We start from the raw sequence: 15,785 nt of genomic DNA on the forward strand, positions 1-15,785 counted from the left end.
CTCATTTTTCATCTTCGCCTTCTTCCTCTTTCCCTTCTTCCATTCCACAATCACCGACACTCATGTCACCAGCCTCTCGTCACGACCACATTTGGCCTTAAGGCGCCGCTACACTAGCATTTTTACCATTGATGTCTATGGTTTCCGTAACCATACTTCAGTTCCTATAAAGATGCAATGAATTGTCCTGGTGAGCAATGACGAAGGAATCCACAGTTGTCTTTGGGACCACAAAGAAGACTAGTGTCTCAAGAAAGGTTTCTGCTTCGCGATGAGCAAGTCATGAACGATTCCTTGCATGTACTTTTCCTTTTTCAGTTAGTTTGGCTCGTCGCTACGATTGACGAGACGCACAATTAAGTGCAAAGAAGCGACTGGTTGCCTGAGTGTCAAAGCCATGCAGTCTTATAGTCGACTGATAGTGCAGACGAAAGCCTGCTTGTGTATGACTGTTCACGTTCAAGAAATTGTCGATTTTCACTATATATATATATATATATATATATATATATATATATATATATATATATATATATATATATATATATATATATATATATATATATTACATGATTACTATTACAGCTCCTGTTGGAAGCACAAGCCCAGTAATTTAGGTTCTTTACCACCCAGATTTGTGCTGTGAAGGACCTTTGAACAGACTCCAAGGCCTGGATATCTGCAGCTTTGTGAGAGGACCATAATTGGCTGCAGTAATCCAGAAGTGACTGTACCGGGGCTTACCATTGTGTCACCATGCAGTCAGTCTCCCTTGCCTGAAAAGTGTGCAGGATTCACCCAGCAATTTTCTTTGCCCTCTTGAGGGTCTCCTGTATGTAATGCTGGAAGGTGACATCCTCACTAAGTGTCTGCAACCGAAGTTAGTTCAGTGTCCTGCACTTCGCTGTCGATGCTCCCCATCAGCAAAAGGAAGAGAAGAGGTCTCAGTACCGAACCCTAGGGGACTCGACCTATAACATGCCATTACTTCTCACTCGTTGCCACCGTCTGGGTTCGGTTTGTAAGGAAGTTGTACAGCTTTAGCCACCATGGCCGTCTCTCACAAACTTTACACTAGTGATGTATCGGCTACTAAATTTTAGAGCTCCGCAGACGCGCGGGTGGAGCCAGATATGCATTTCTCATAAAATACGGATGCGGATATAATTGCAGATGTTAAAATATCATCATTTTCAGATGCGGATGCGGATAATTTTTACGTGCGGTACAGTAATTCAGAGTGTGTCGTATCTGTCATACAAAGCTCCAGAGAGGAAAGAGAGAAGAGGGAACAAAAGAAAAGAAATCAATCATCAGGATCGTCCTTAATAACTAACTATTTTATTAATGTAAATGATATAAGGAATGCACCATAAAGTGATGTATATTAATTGAAAAGAAGTAAATCACAATTGCTTGCTGCGTGAGCTCTCACATATAGGACAGAACAAGAAATAACGGGTTCAAGCTTGAAGAATTTAGGTTTAAGAAAGAGATAGGAAGAAGTTGGTTCTCAAATAGATTGGTAGATTAATGGAACGGACTCAGTAATCGTGTTGTTAGTGCTAAGACATTAGGGAGATTTAAGAGATTAGACGGGTTTATGGTTGGGGATGATAGTGGAAATAGGTACGTATATTTCACAGAGGGACAGCCACGTGTAAGCCTGTTGGCTTCTTGCAGCTTCCCTTATTTCTTATGCTCTTATGTTCTTATATGAAAGTCTCACCTTACTTTCGGTTTTCTCTCGTACCGCTGCTTGGGGAGGGGGTGGGGGTGATCCTTCACAAGTAGGAAGGAATGGGACACTAAACTAATCAAATGTGAATTAATATCTCCGATGGTTAAGTATATTTGGGTTAATAGGCAAAAGATTTTCACACTGAAGTCGATGCCAGTGACTGGCAGATACTTTTTTATTTCTGCTTGTGAGGATTTCCTTCTCGAATTTATAGTGGCCGTATCCCCTCTGGCGGGCGGCACCATTGCTCCATACTGACAGCCTAACTCCGGAAACCATTTCATCAGGTTCCTCACTCGCGACTTTGCTAGTACGAGTAGCACTCTTCTCCAATGAGGCAGAGCAGGGCCTCGCTCGCAAGATTACAAAAATACGCAAGCCACGACAAGGCGGTTCCCACTAGACTGGGGAGAGGTATGGGCGATGAACATTTACATACTCGTAATTATTCGCTATTTTGACAATAGCTTCAAATCATGATATCGCCCTGGCATGCTACACAATGCATAATAAAGGCAGGCGGTCGCTCCCAATTGTCAGTTTTTATCTGAGAGTAGAAAGTGGCACAGCACAGGTACTCCATTCAAAGAACATACGTATGCTGGCTTGAACTCAGTGTTTGAAAGACTTTTTTTTTTTTAAAGAAAAATTCCATTGAATCTGATAAATTTTATTATATGAGTCATATGAGTCTGTGTAATAAATGTTTATAGCATAGTGAATGTAGAGTCCTCTGATGATGATATTATTATTATTATTATTATTATTATTATTATTATTATTATTATTATTATTATTATTATTATTAAAGTTTGGCTGAGAACTATTTCTACTAAGTACTAAAGTTAAGACATTTACCAACGATTTACAAGGAACTACAGATGTTTTGTTGTTTTCTTCCACCGTGATTTTTTTGTATCACAGATGTCTAGCCCCCAAGAAAACAGTCGTGGCTGCGAGAGAGCTGATGGCGGCAAGGTTTTCAGTTGTGAACTACGTCGTATTCAGCAACATGCTGCTGGTGTCCTTTGGGATTGGCGTGTGCAGCGCAATCCAGAGTCGAGGTCGTGAATCGACTCAAGATTTTCTCTTGGGTGGGAGAAATATGCCTCCGTTTCCAGGTGCAATTTCTCTCTTGGATGGAATATTCTCTTCAATATCTATATTAGGTGCATGAGTGAACTGAGAACCTACATTTCATTGTTTGGAGTTCTGTGTCTGCTGCATGCGTCCGCTTTAACACAGAAATATCTAATGTCGGTAGTAGGCAAACTACACTGGAAAAATCATATTACACACTTTGGGAATTAAAAGTTAACATTTTAGAAGGATCTTGATTTTATGAGAATTGTGTGAATGTTCTAGCTAATTGTGACTGGATTCATGTATGTATTGATGTATAATTTAACTAACAAGTATCACTCCATTGTTTAGCATGATCATCCTACTATCATTAGTATTGAAATTTGTATTTGGTACATGCATTGTATTGTATGGGTTACTGAAGGGTGTAATGTATTATAGTATCATTATTATTATTATTATGAACATTTGGCATATTAATAAGTGATTTTGATAATTATATGATTACAGTCAACTACCACTGTTACAGTCATTGGTTGTATAATTGTTCGTTACAAGCCAAAAGGCAGATGCTAGGAGCTGAGGTGTGGTAGGTCAGCGTGAGGTGTAGGCAGTGTGCGGCAGACAGTCAGACAGTGTAGAAGGGTGAAGCGGAGTTTCCTTGCTGGCTAAACGGAATCGGTGAGTTGACCAGGTGTTTGTAATATATTTTGCTATTGGTATGTGTATGGTGTCTGTTACATACAGTTATGTTAAATTTGATCTTAATTTTGTGATTATAAGAGGTGATAGAGTCGAGTTTGACAAGAATTGTTTTTCAGCATGTTTGCTTGATTATTGCAGCTGGTTTAGTTGTTTTCCATTTGAAACCCAGTCTCAGCAATAAAAGGTGTGTGCTTTGACTGAATTTGTGTGTTCATACTTACGTGCATTGTTTAATGTTATACTTGCAAAGTGCCAGCCAAAATTTATTTATTATCAATCGTGTTGCACCTACAACTACTTGTTTAACTGTTTAATGAATTCAGTATTGTAATTCAAACTTGCAGTTCAAGCTTCTCAATAAAGAAGAAAGTGAGGGCAGTCGGGCTATATTGTCATCCTGGGCAGTGACAACAACACTGATGATGAAAGACATTTAGAAAGGTATACTATTGCTGTTTCGTAAGAAAGGTTCACAGCTGGGGATCAGGCTGTTTAAACCTTGACAAGCTAAGGCGTTTTCGTGTTATCTTGTTAATACATGAGTAGAAGTCATTGATGATAATATACAAAACAATTTCTCTATTTTCTTTCTTTGATTTCGTAATGTTTTATTTCAATTGTTTGTATTCTGTCGTGATAGTTATTTTACTTTTTATTTATTTATTTACCCAACATTTTAATTATTTTATATATGTGATGTCAGGTGTGGCTTTGCAGACACGCACGCTCGACTCGCAATCGAGAGCTCGCTGGTTTTTTACCTTACATCGGACAGACCAATTCGATAGTTTTTTCCAGTGTTTTCGGAGCTACAGCCAGTCGTGGATGAAGAAAATCATTCCACTTCTGCAGCATCAGAATGTAAACAGCCCACTAATGTTGGGAGCGGACAGCGAATTGCGAGTCAATGTACAGATATTACAAAATCCGTCGCAGCTCAACAAACCATGAAGGAAGAACACGGCATTGCTAACACTGTAGCAGCCCTCAGTACAGTTGCTGAAGGAGCATGCAACTTGTGGAGTGAAGTCTGCACCATTGCATTTCTGTGCCAGTCAACATTCATTGCTCGACGAGTCTGGGAAAATATGAAGGCGCATATCCTCTTGGAAGGCGACACCGACCCAACTGTTTGCCATTGAATTACAAATTACCTATATAATATATGCATACTTATTTTGTTGAATATGATGCTGTCTTCTTTCAAGATGGTCACTTACCCATCTACAGAACGTTCATGCCATTAACACTTATGGTTTTAGATAATACGGTACGGAGAGTGTCAAATTACACACGCGCGCGCGCACACACACACACACACACACACACACACACACACACACACACACACACACACACCACCTATGATGAAGCCCTGACCACCCTGAGTCTGCCCAGACTATCCGCCAGGCACCGAGAGGCTCTGGAGAAGTTTGGAAGGGAACTACTACATCATCCACGCCTCCGACACATGCTGTCGCCTGACGCGCCTCGTCCGGTCCGTGCCACAATACACCACAACAAGATAACTCCCCTAAAGGCGCCGCGCACGGACCGGTACATACTCAGTGCGATTCCCACCATGGTGCGAGCCATCAATAAATAGTATTTCGTTTCTAGATTAGACTTAGCTTTAGGATTAATGTTGAGTATTTCCCCACCCCCTCTGTACATTTTCAGTTTGTAAACTGCCTTGATAATAAACCGTTTATTATTATTATTATTATTATTTATTATTATTATTATTACACACACACGCACGCACCAATGCGGTCTTCCACGGAAAAAAAAAAAGATAGCCAAGAAAAGGTACACAGTTTTCACATTGACACTCATTCAGACATTCACACCGCTCTCGTAGCCCCTCGGCCCCAGAAGAAGAAGAAGACAAAATAGCACAGCTTGGACAATTTCGTCTAGAACAAGGTTCCTTGATAGCGAGTACTCTTCCCTACCACACTTGATTACCACACATTTGTGTGAGACTATCGATGTGTGGCACGGGTCGTGAGACCGCGTCATTCTGCATGCACTCACAACTGCTCTCCATTCGCTTGTCACACACAATCATTCCACTGAACTCCAGTGTCAGTCCTCTTTCCTTTAAAACCTCCTTTACGTTATCCATCCATTCTTTGCGTGGTGTACCTCACAAGTTCACATCTCTCACAATGGATCTGACTATTTTCTTCAACAGCCTATCATCCTCCATTCTCTCAAAATGTCCATACAATCTCAGCACATATTGCTCTGCCTATCCCGCCAAATCTTGCCCGTTTTCCTTCTCAATTCCTCATATCTGTCCTTTCGAGTTACTTCACACATACTCGTTAGACATCGCATATCCATTACATTCAACCTCTTGTCTGCTACTCCCATACGCCAAGTCTCAGCGCACCCCTTCATACAATATTTCCTTTACATTTATTCAAAGTAATCATTGTATATATATATATATATATATATATATATATATATATATATATATATATATATATATATATATATATATATATATATATATATATATATATATATATATATATATATATATATATATATATATATATATATATATATATATATATATATATATATATATATATATATATATAATTATATGCCAACACTAACATTCGACAATGGAAATATGGTAGTGTGGGAGGGATCCAATAATCATTATGATCAGTGTGATGTTGTATTGAGACAATGCAAGGGGGTGATGTGACCTTTAGATAGTGCGTGGTGGTAGATGCGATCTTAGATAGTGAGCAGTGATAATGATGCGGCGTTGTGATAGTGGATGGTGATGATAATGGTGGTGCATCTCTAGAATACTTGAGATGCATGCGAGAACTTTTGTCTTCAGGAACACCAGTCGTAATAACGGATTCACTGATTGTTATTTATTGATTGTCTGGTTGACAAGTCGTTCGTGTTAAATTAGCATCAACATATAATGCCGTGGTTTAGTCATATACATGTATTTAGGAGCAAACCCAAGTGTATATTATAAATACAACAATCATAAAGAATGTAGGAGACGGGGTGCGTATCCTCCACCAAAGATGCTCTTTAAATTCCGGAGACGCATGTCAGATACCTAAGCATGCAAATGCATTAAGATAACTCATACTTCCTTGGATACAAACATTTACTAAACTAGTTCTTCTCTGAGGTGAGACACAGGACAAAGTTGCCAAACCAAGAAACAGACGCCAACAACGCTGGCTTTAGAGTGGAATTTTCCAATACTCTCATCATTTACATACTTCTTATAACCTCTGAACCTGGAAAGTTTGTGGCGTGCTCGCAACAATCTACGTCATAGGTATGCGATATTGCTTTTTTTTTGAAACCTGAAAGGGATTTTCATTTGGAACTTGTTAAGCATCCATTATAACTCTTCTCTGATCGCCAGATAAAGCTATTGACCGGGTCTTCAATCAATTTCAGTTATGTTCTTACAGAGATCATGATGATGTTTTCATTATTGTTATCGCTAGTATCTTACAGGGTTTGGGTTAAAAGATTCAAGATTTCTCTCGCTCGGATTTTTTTTTTTCTCTCTCTAACTTTATACCACCATTCTTCATTAACTAATCGTCAAGTAGTTGTAGACCTCCACTGACTTAAACATCTTTGATGAAACGGCTAAATCTCTCCTCTGTAATGAACTTCTTCAATCAATCTCAGTTCACATCACTAAACTTGCATTGTCGACTGAACTCTTCACTTTTTTATCTAGTCTGTTTTATTCCTTTTCATATACTAATTTTTACAAAGGATTATCATCATTCTTCGTATGCATTGGAGGCAATGAGATCGACTTCTACTCAATAAACAGTTTAAAATGTTATGAGGTTCGTCAGATAGAAACTTCCTTATAAAAAAAATAAAAATCACAAAAGTAAATGTGTGGACTTTGAAGGGACGAGATGCACAATAAGGTCTTGAGGATGACTTTATCCTTGTTATGAAATCATACACTAGGCGATTAATATACCCAGTTAAGTTACAAGAATGTAGATTTCCCATGGGAATAAAATGATTTGTTGTGGCGGCGGCCTGATTGTGGCGGCGGCGCAAAGTCGGCAAGTGATCTTAGCTGCTTATTTGTTGTCATGTCCTCATCAAATGATTCTCCCCAATTCCGAACATAACCGAAGCGTGACTGCAATACATTGCATACTGTAAAATCATATAAGGAACTGGAGCATTGACATGATTGTATGTAAAATGTAACAATAATAACAATAATAATAACAATGATGACGCTAAAATAATAGTAATAACAATAATAATCAGTAGTACTGCCATGAAGTACACAGTGGATGATGAATACGTGAATGGAATTCTCTAAAGATCACGACATGATTCGAAGCACTTGTTATGAAGCACACTAAGTACTTGTCATGAAAGAGAAAGTGGATACAAAGGCAGGACATCATTCCAAGTAAAAGACAAATCTCACATCCCAACCGAATCATTGGTGACACTAAGCAAGCTATACATAAAGAAAGGTGCCTGTGTGTGTAGCAGTAGTAGTAGTAGTGGTAATAGTAGTAGTATAAGTAGTAGTAGTAAATGCAGTAGCAGTAGTAGTATGGATTGTTGAGGAGAATATTTTCATTCTTAATGTTGATCAGGTACTGGCGTGCGTGACATGTGATGGGATGTTCTTTTTTATCTTTGGTCTTCTCACTGTGAGGGACTAGCTCAAATATTAGTATTTACTTTAGGAGCATACTTTTTTCTGTATGTGTAGTGCTATAATAAACTAACGCGAGAGAGAGAGAGAGAGAGAGAGAGAGAGAGAGAGAGAGAGAGAGAGGGGGGGAGTTATGTTGCAATCCAGACGCATGTGACAGCCTCAAGGGTCGTGGGAAAGTAACCTCTGAGGGACCTCGGCAACTACCAGGCGCCCGCTTGACTCTAGTCAACACATGATCGGCCGATTGATCCAATGGGGCCAAACTGGACAACCCCATACTACTAAAATCTCCCGTCAAAGGAGCGTGCTGTCGACGAGGAGGACTACAGCCCTGGTGGACTCAACTCTCAGACGAAAGGCCACGGGGACTGTACAGGTCACCACACACGGCAAACAGGTGGGGAAATACATTCTTGCCCTTGGTAACAAAAACAAAGCTGTGAAATCAACCGGAAGAAATGTGAGAAGCAAGAACTGGGAAGGATCCTCAGTGGGCCTAGAAGCACACCAGGAAAGGAGAGAAAGCACTTGATCAACCTAGCGACGAGTACCGAATCTCCAGCGACAGACGAACCATCAAAGAAAGTGGCACAGCCGACCACGCTTCAAGCCCGGCCACCGCGACAAGTTCACTCCTCACGGCGGGGTATGAATGTACGAAAGGCACTTAGCAGTTTTCTTATTTTCTTATGTTCTTTCCTCAGGCAACCCAACAGAGGTGTGTTACTTTGGGACTCAGGTCATGGTGGCCATACTAGGGGTAATTCCTGGAAGCATGTTAGTGCATCAAGGAGTCATTCCCATAATCTATAACCTTGGAATCCTATCACTCAATGAGGTACGTGAAAAGTCACTAAGATCTGCTTTATGGTAATACTGTGATGTTCTATAATTATTTATTACAGAGAATCTTTCTTTACTACTCACAGATTCCTTCGTATGAAAGAATCTAAATGGCTAAACTATGGAATTCGTTAGTTCATGAATATCTATTTCTTTACAGAGATATGTAACACACACACACACACACACACACACACACACACACACACACACACACACACACACACACACACACACACACACACACACACACGTCAGCAGAAGCGAGATATTTCGCTGCGTGGATGTAGGATTTTTTTTTTTTTAAAGAAACAGAGCAAGGAAAAGACAAAACAGCAGTAGAGTGTTGTAGTGTGAGGCCTCAAGATCGAGGAAAAGGCCTTGTCAAGATTAGAGACTTTGGCTTGAGTGATTCATTTCGCCTCGCCTCAAATCTATAGCGCTCGCATTCTTTTGCTGATTCTCCCACTGGGTAGCACTACACAGGCCAGGGCAGTCATCACCACGGTCGTCCTTGCCACACAAACACAAACTTTGGGGAGACCAATTAATAGGCGACGACAGGTGTGCCCGTACGCATAAAAATGAAGGCACCACTTGGGGTTGGGGATGTATGGCTTCACTATGACATTGAGCCAAGCTCATTTGTTGGTTATAAGTAACTCCAAGCAATTGAAAATAATGCACAGGATTCCATCTTTTTTATTTCTTTTTATGTATGCATTGCACTGCAACATCGTTATAACATTCAAGATCCTTAACTTGGTGCTCTTCTGAATATTTTAGCAGATCACGAAAGAAAACACCTTTCGACTGATTCAGGGTAGCATGAATGGAGCATGACACGCCAGCAACGGGAACAGAGAGCATGGAGCCGGGAACTATCCTCGGGAGAGGAAACCTCCACAAACAGGTTACCTTCAAGAACACGTTGAGTCCCATTTATCAGAAATGCATTGATATAGTGAGAAGCTGGTCCTAGAATACCTTTTATTTTAACTTTGGCCTCAGTCTTCTCCGAGTGACTTTGTTCAATGGTTTGGCAAAATCGAGTTCTATAACGTGTACTTATTCAGTATCATGTTGGTCGATTTGTACTGTAATGTCGTGAAAAGTTGTGATTCACATGAGGTTCGAAAGTCGAGTTGTGAGTCAATAAGAATGTTGTTTGCGTCAGGATGATTCGATTACTTTGATTACTTGATTACTGACAACAACAACAACAACAACAACAACAACATACATACATACACGAGTATAAATAGATTATAATGTACACATTCTTTTCAGTATGTTGAGAAACGCTTTAATTCTGTTATACAGTGCAACCTATCAACGATGTGTCATCTCCTCACAAGCTTTTTCTTCATGGAAATTTGTCTCTACGCTCCATCCATAGCCCTGTCCACTGTGAATGGCCTCTCACTGTGGAGTTCTGTGATTAGCATGGGCACCGTCTGCACCATCTACATTACTATCGTGAGTATGACAAACTGCAAGGCACAGATTGGCATGTAGATAACATTCAATAATTTAATAGTCAAGTTTGGTTTAGATAACTGATGAATAATAAGAAGAGAGTGGGTGACAGGACAGAACCCTGAGGAACACCACTGTTAATAGACTGAAGAGCAGTAACCATCTACCACACCAACAATAGAACGGTGAGAAAAGAAACGTGAGATGAAGTTACAGAGAGAAGGATAGAAGCCATAGGAATGTAGTCTGGATTTTAAAAGCTTTGTGCCAGACTATTAAATGTTCTTGATATGTCTAAGGCAACAGAGAGGTGAAGTAAAGTGATTTTTTTTTTTTTTTTGCGTGGGCCGTAAGGGCAACAGCGAAAATTGCACCAGAACTCCTAAACGAGGATGACCAAGACTCAGTAAGGAAAACCAGAAGATCACCATTACAGCGACCACGACGGAACCCGTACCGGCGATCAGATATAAGACAGCGCAGTGAGGATTGTGCAATGATGCTTAAGAATCTTCCTATTGACAATAGATTAGAAAATTTTAGAAAAGCAGGAAATTAAAACAATAGGACGGTAGTTTTAGGGATTAGAGCGGTCACCTTTTTTTGGGAACAGGCTGAATTAAGCAAACTTTCAGCAAGAAGAAAAGGTAGATGTTGATAGATAAAGTTGGAAGAGTTTGACTAGGTGCAAGCACGGAGGCGCAGTTTCGGAGAAAAGTAGGAGGGACTTCATGTCCATAAGGACCTGAATCATGCGAGGTAGAGTTTTTAGGAAAGGTTTGAGAAGAGTCCGTCTTTAGAGATAGATGACATGGCAGTGGTGTCATCAGGTTGAAATAGATGAGAAGAAAAAGAAAAAAAAAGTTCTCGGGAGATATATTTGGCTAGGTACCAGAAATCTCAAGGGGATTTAGATCGTGAAAAATTTCGATATTTTCTCTTGGTGGAGTGTTTGGCTAGTTGGAAAACAGTCTTGGTATGGTTTCGGGAAAAATGAGATTCAGGTAATAGAAAGGTCAAGTACCGTTTGTGGGCCGGCTCTCTATCAGGTATAGTAACAGAACAGGCTGTAGGTTTGAAAGGTTTAGGGCGAGAAAAAGAGTGATAAATGAACGTCTCCGTGCCAGACAGTACCATAGCATCGAGACTGATCCCTGACACTGAAGCAGTAGTCATTCCATGGGAGATCCTTTTTGCATAATCAGATGGATTAGAAAAAGATATCATGGATGTTAGGCATATTTCCAAGACGGTCAGTAATACAAGTTTCGATCTCTGTCGCTCCACGAACTCTACGTGGACCCATGATTATTTCGCTGGTGCACGTCACTCGTTCGTGTTCCAGATAAATTTGGCAGCAACCTCTCGCATATATATATATATATATATATATATATATATATATATATATATATATATATATATATATATATATATATATATATATATATATATATATATATATATATATATATATATATATATAATTTGTCGAGGCGTGCCCCTCATTGATTAAACCATAGGTAACCCAAGAAAACTGCCTGGCCTACGTTCATCAAGGTTAAAAAGAGAAGAACAAGCAAGATCGTTCTATGCCTGTCGTGACCATGAGGAGGGAAAGTAACATCTCGTAGAAATGTGCGTACAGGGAAGCCAGAGAACTTTTTCCTAAGACCTGCCTGGTGTAGCAGATGTGAAAAGGATTCTATGTGTTGCTCCTTGGAATAGCCGTGTTTCATCCATGTCAGACTGCTGATTGGTTGGGCATCTTTGTGAGGATGGCCGCTGGTCTCAGAGCAGGTCGTGGTGAGGGGCGTCACGGGTGGTCTGGCATCGGAACCCTCTCTGGAAGACGCACTGACGTTGGAATTTGAGTTCATTTATATAAAATATATATATTGATAATTATTTTCTTCTGGCAAAATTCTCTCTCAAATTATTCTTATTTGCAGGCAGTTATTGAAGAAAAAAGTTTATTCTTTCTTGAAACTTATAGGCATCTATAGCTCAAAAAAATAAATAAATAAAAAATAATAATAACAATAATATCGGACTCATCATACACGAACCTAAATGTATTACTTTATTTTCCATGAACTGTGCAAAATTCTATATAATATATATATAAATATTTTCTTATAATTACCTCTTCTCATTGAATGAAAGATGTACATGTATGCCTTATGGATAGAACATGTACATGAGTGTCTTGCATAGTTGTATCAAGAACAGAATTTGGCAATATGCAATGCTACACCAGTCTCTCACCGGACTGTCAGGAATCTAATGCATGTATACCTTAATTATCGTGTTGGCAGTCACTTCATGTCACAGATAATGGTTGGAGATTGCCAATGATAAACTTATTACGCGCGGAAAGCGCATTTGAACCACAAGAGGAGAAAACAGTGACCTTTTAAACACACAGTTGAGGCAGAGCGATCAGAATTTTCAGTACAAGTCACTTCTACGTTGTACACTTTGTAGTTTCGTACGATCCTCGCGTCCACGGTAAACGTAAACCAAGTCCCTGTCCCCTGATGCCACAGTTGCGGTGACCATTCCCTACTTCAAGACTTATATTTTTATCTCACCCCTACTTAAAAATAAAAAAAAATAAAAAAAATCATGCAGTTTTTCCACGTTGGTTTTCCATTATCTCCCAGCTGCGGCTTGAGGTGGGTGGGAGGAGTCTGAGTAGTCTAGTTGCCAGAAGGGTTATCGTGCACCCCCTCGGAAATATACTTCTATTTGGCATTTTCAGATAGGAAATTATCCCTAGAAAGCGATCAGATATGTTAACATTTCGTAAAAATGTCCTACGTTAAGTTATCCCGGTTGGGACTGTCGGGGATTCCAGCAGAGGATGCACCGAAACACTGACACAGGCAAGTGACAGGCAGTTTTTTTTTTTTTTTTTCAGGATACTGAGCCCGATAAATGGTTTTATTTTTACGATTAAATGTCTTGAGCACGAGGAAGAGGTTAGTTATACGCTAACTGCCAAAGAATAAACATTGCGATAAAAAGAAGATAAGATGATGGCAAGATTACCAAACTCAGAAGCCTTATCACTTTCATGAAACGCGTCTGAGTCAGCCTCATCGACTCCTTGCTCTTCTTGAATTCTTCCGTCTGTTCCTCTTCACTACCAATAGAATCCAGGAGATTAATCGGCGATGCTGGGAGAATGGGACTGTAAGACCACACAGGTTCCAACACACCAGTCTCAATCCTCATTCATCCCTGCTCATCATCATAGGGTTTTAGAATGCTTTCAGCAGGTCGCTTGTACAAGGCAACACGGTGGTTCACACGATAAATATGCGGCTTCAGAGCAGAATAACAGGGAGGAGCCAGGTCAATCTTAGATTCTGAAGTGAGGTCTTTGTCCTCTCACACCATCTTGCGAAGCAGCTTTGCACGAACATCAACAGAATACTCACGACTTTGTTTAAACATCAAGCAGATAAATTATTATTCCAACTGCTTCACCACCTGAGGCTGCACTGGCCTGTCTCCGGACGGGTCGCGTTGTCACACATGGCTACCTCATGTCCCAGGAAACACAATCATGCTGTGATGACTGCTTAGTTCCCCTTACAGTGCGGCATGTTATGGCAGAGGTTTCTAGTCTGGCTGACCTGCTTGCGCGATACTTCTACCGTTGTCATGGGGAGGATGGGACTTTCCGCATCTTTCATATACTCGTACTTTGAGAGGACTCTTGGCCCCGGTCATTAGATCCTTGTGTTTGTAGAGAAGGCTGGTCTTCTTGCTCAATTATAGCTTCCCTTTTAAATATTATTAATCTGAATAATTTTATTAGTAATATAGTAATAGGCAAAGCAAGGAAATGTTCAAATGAATGTTTAATTAAAAGATTGGATATATTAAGCAGTTGTGTTGGCTCAATCTATCCAGTCATTTAAACATTCACTTGAACATTTCCTTGGTCATCGTCTTTATGACTTGTTAGTTGTTCTATTTGAGCTGTTGTGTGCTGCATCTGTAATTAGCCAACCACCATGAAGTACTCCTGCTGTGTTCTCGAAACATTGGTCGGAAGTTGCAGCAGTGACTGATGTGAGGACCAAGTCCCTCATGGTAAGAAATCATGGTAAGAAACTGGGAGAATCCGGAGAAGACTAGTTCGGACAAGATGACGAGTCATGTAGTCAACTCATGGTATTTTTATTATTATTATTTATTTATTTTTTTTTTTTTTTTGTCTTGTGGCTTTGTATTCATTTTTTTTTTTTTTTTCTCGTATCAGGTCCTAAAGAGGAGCGACGTACTGTTCGCTCTGTCAATGACAGGGAATCACGGAAGCAAGTGAAGAGGACACATAATGAGCTGTTACTGCCTGCGGGGGAGGGGAGGAAGTGAAGAAGTGAAGATGAAGGGGAGGAAATGAAGGAGTGAAGATGAAGGGGAGGAAATGAAGGAGTGAAGATGAGAAGGTAGAGGAGAAAGTGGGAGAGTGAATCGTGAGGCTGGAGATGACTACACTAAAAGATGTTGACCTATGGGATAGGGTCATGATGAACCCTTGTAATGGTCAGGTGTTGTGGTGCTCGCGACACTCCTAACGGCAAAAGGGCCACCACCACCCACAGATCTACGTTCTACACCCGTCGCCCACGCTCATTCACAAAGGCCCCAATACGTAAGTGTACAATAGATTAAGTGTGCAGTAGATGGTGCAGTAAGTAGGACGTAATGACATTTGTAATGAATAGCTGAAACTGATGAAACAGATTTGACGGTACAACAAAACAATATGTTTATGGTGTTTTATATGATTACAGGATTGACCGGACTCGGAATAAACCGTATCGTGTGCAGCGTTCGGGTTCATTACTCCCGTTACAACGAGAGGCGACATCAGGCCGCCACAGAACAATGCAGAATCCTGGGGCATGGTCCAAATAACGCTAGATATCTGATCAGAGTGATCAGTGCCTTGAGCACAAAACAAACATCGCCAGATGTTCTTTTCTCGGCAGATAGGATACTTACCTCCTCACTTGAAATTAAAACACTGAAATTCATTCTTAATTTGTAGCACTTCACTTCTCGCAGATTGATTACATTTCCCTTTATATCGTAATTTTTAATGATTTTTACTGTGTTTTTACCCTACGAATTAACGTGAATCCTGAGAGAGAGAGAGAGAGAGAGAGAGAGAGAGAGAGAGAGAGAGAGAGAGAGAGGGAG

The sequence above is a fragment of the Scylla paramamosain genome, chromosome 9, assembly GCF_035594125.1.
Source record: "Scylla paramamosain isolate STU-SP2022 chromosome 9, ASM3559412v1, whole genome shotgun sequence".
NCBI classification, from domain to species: Eukaryota; Metazoa; Arthropoda; class Malacostraca; order Decapoda; family Portunidae; genus Scylla; species Scylla paramamosain.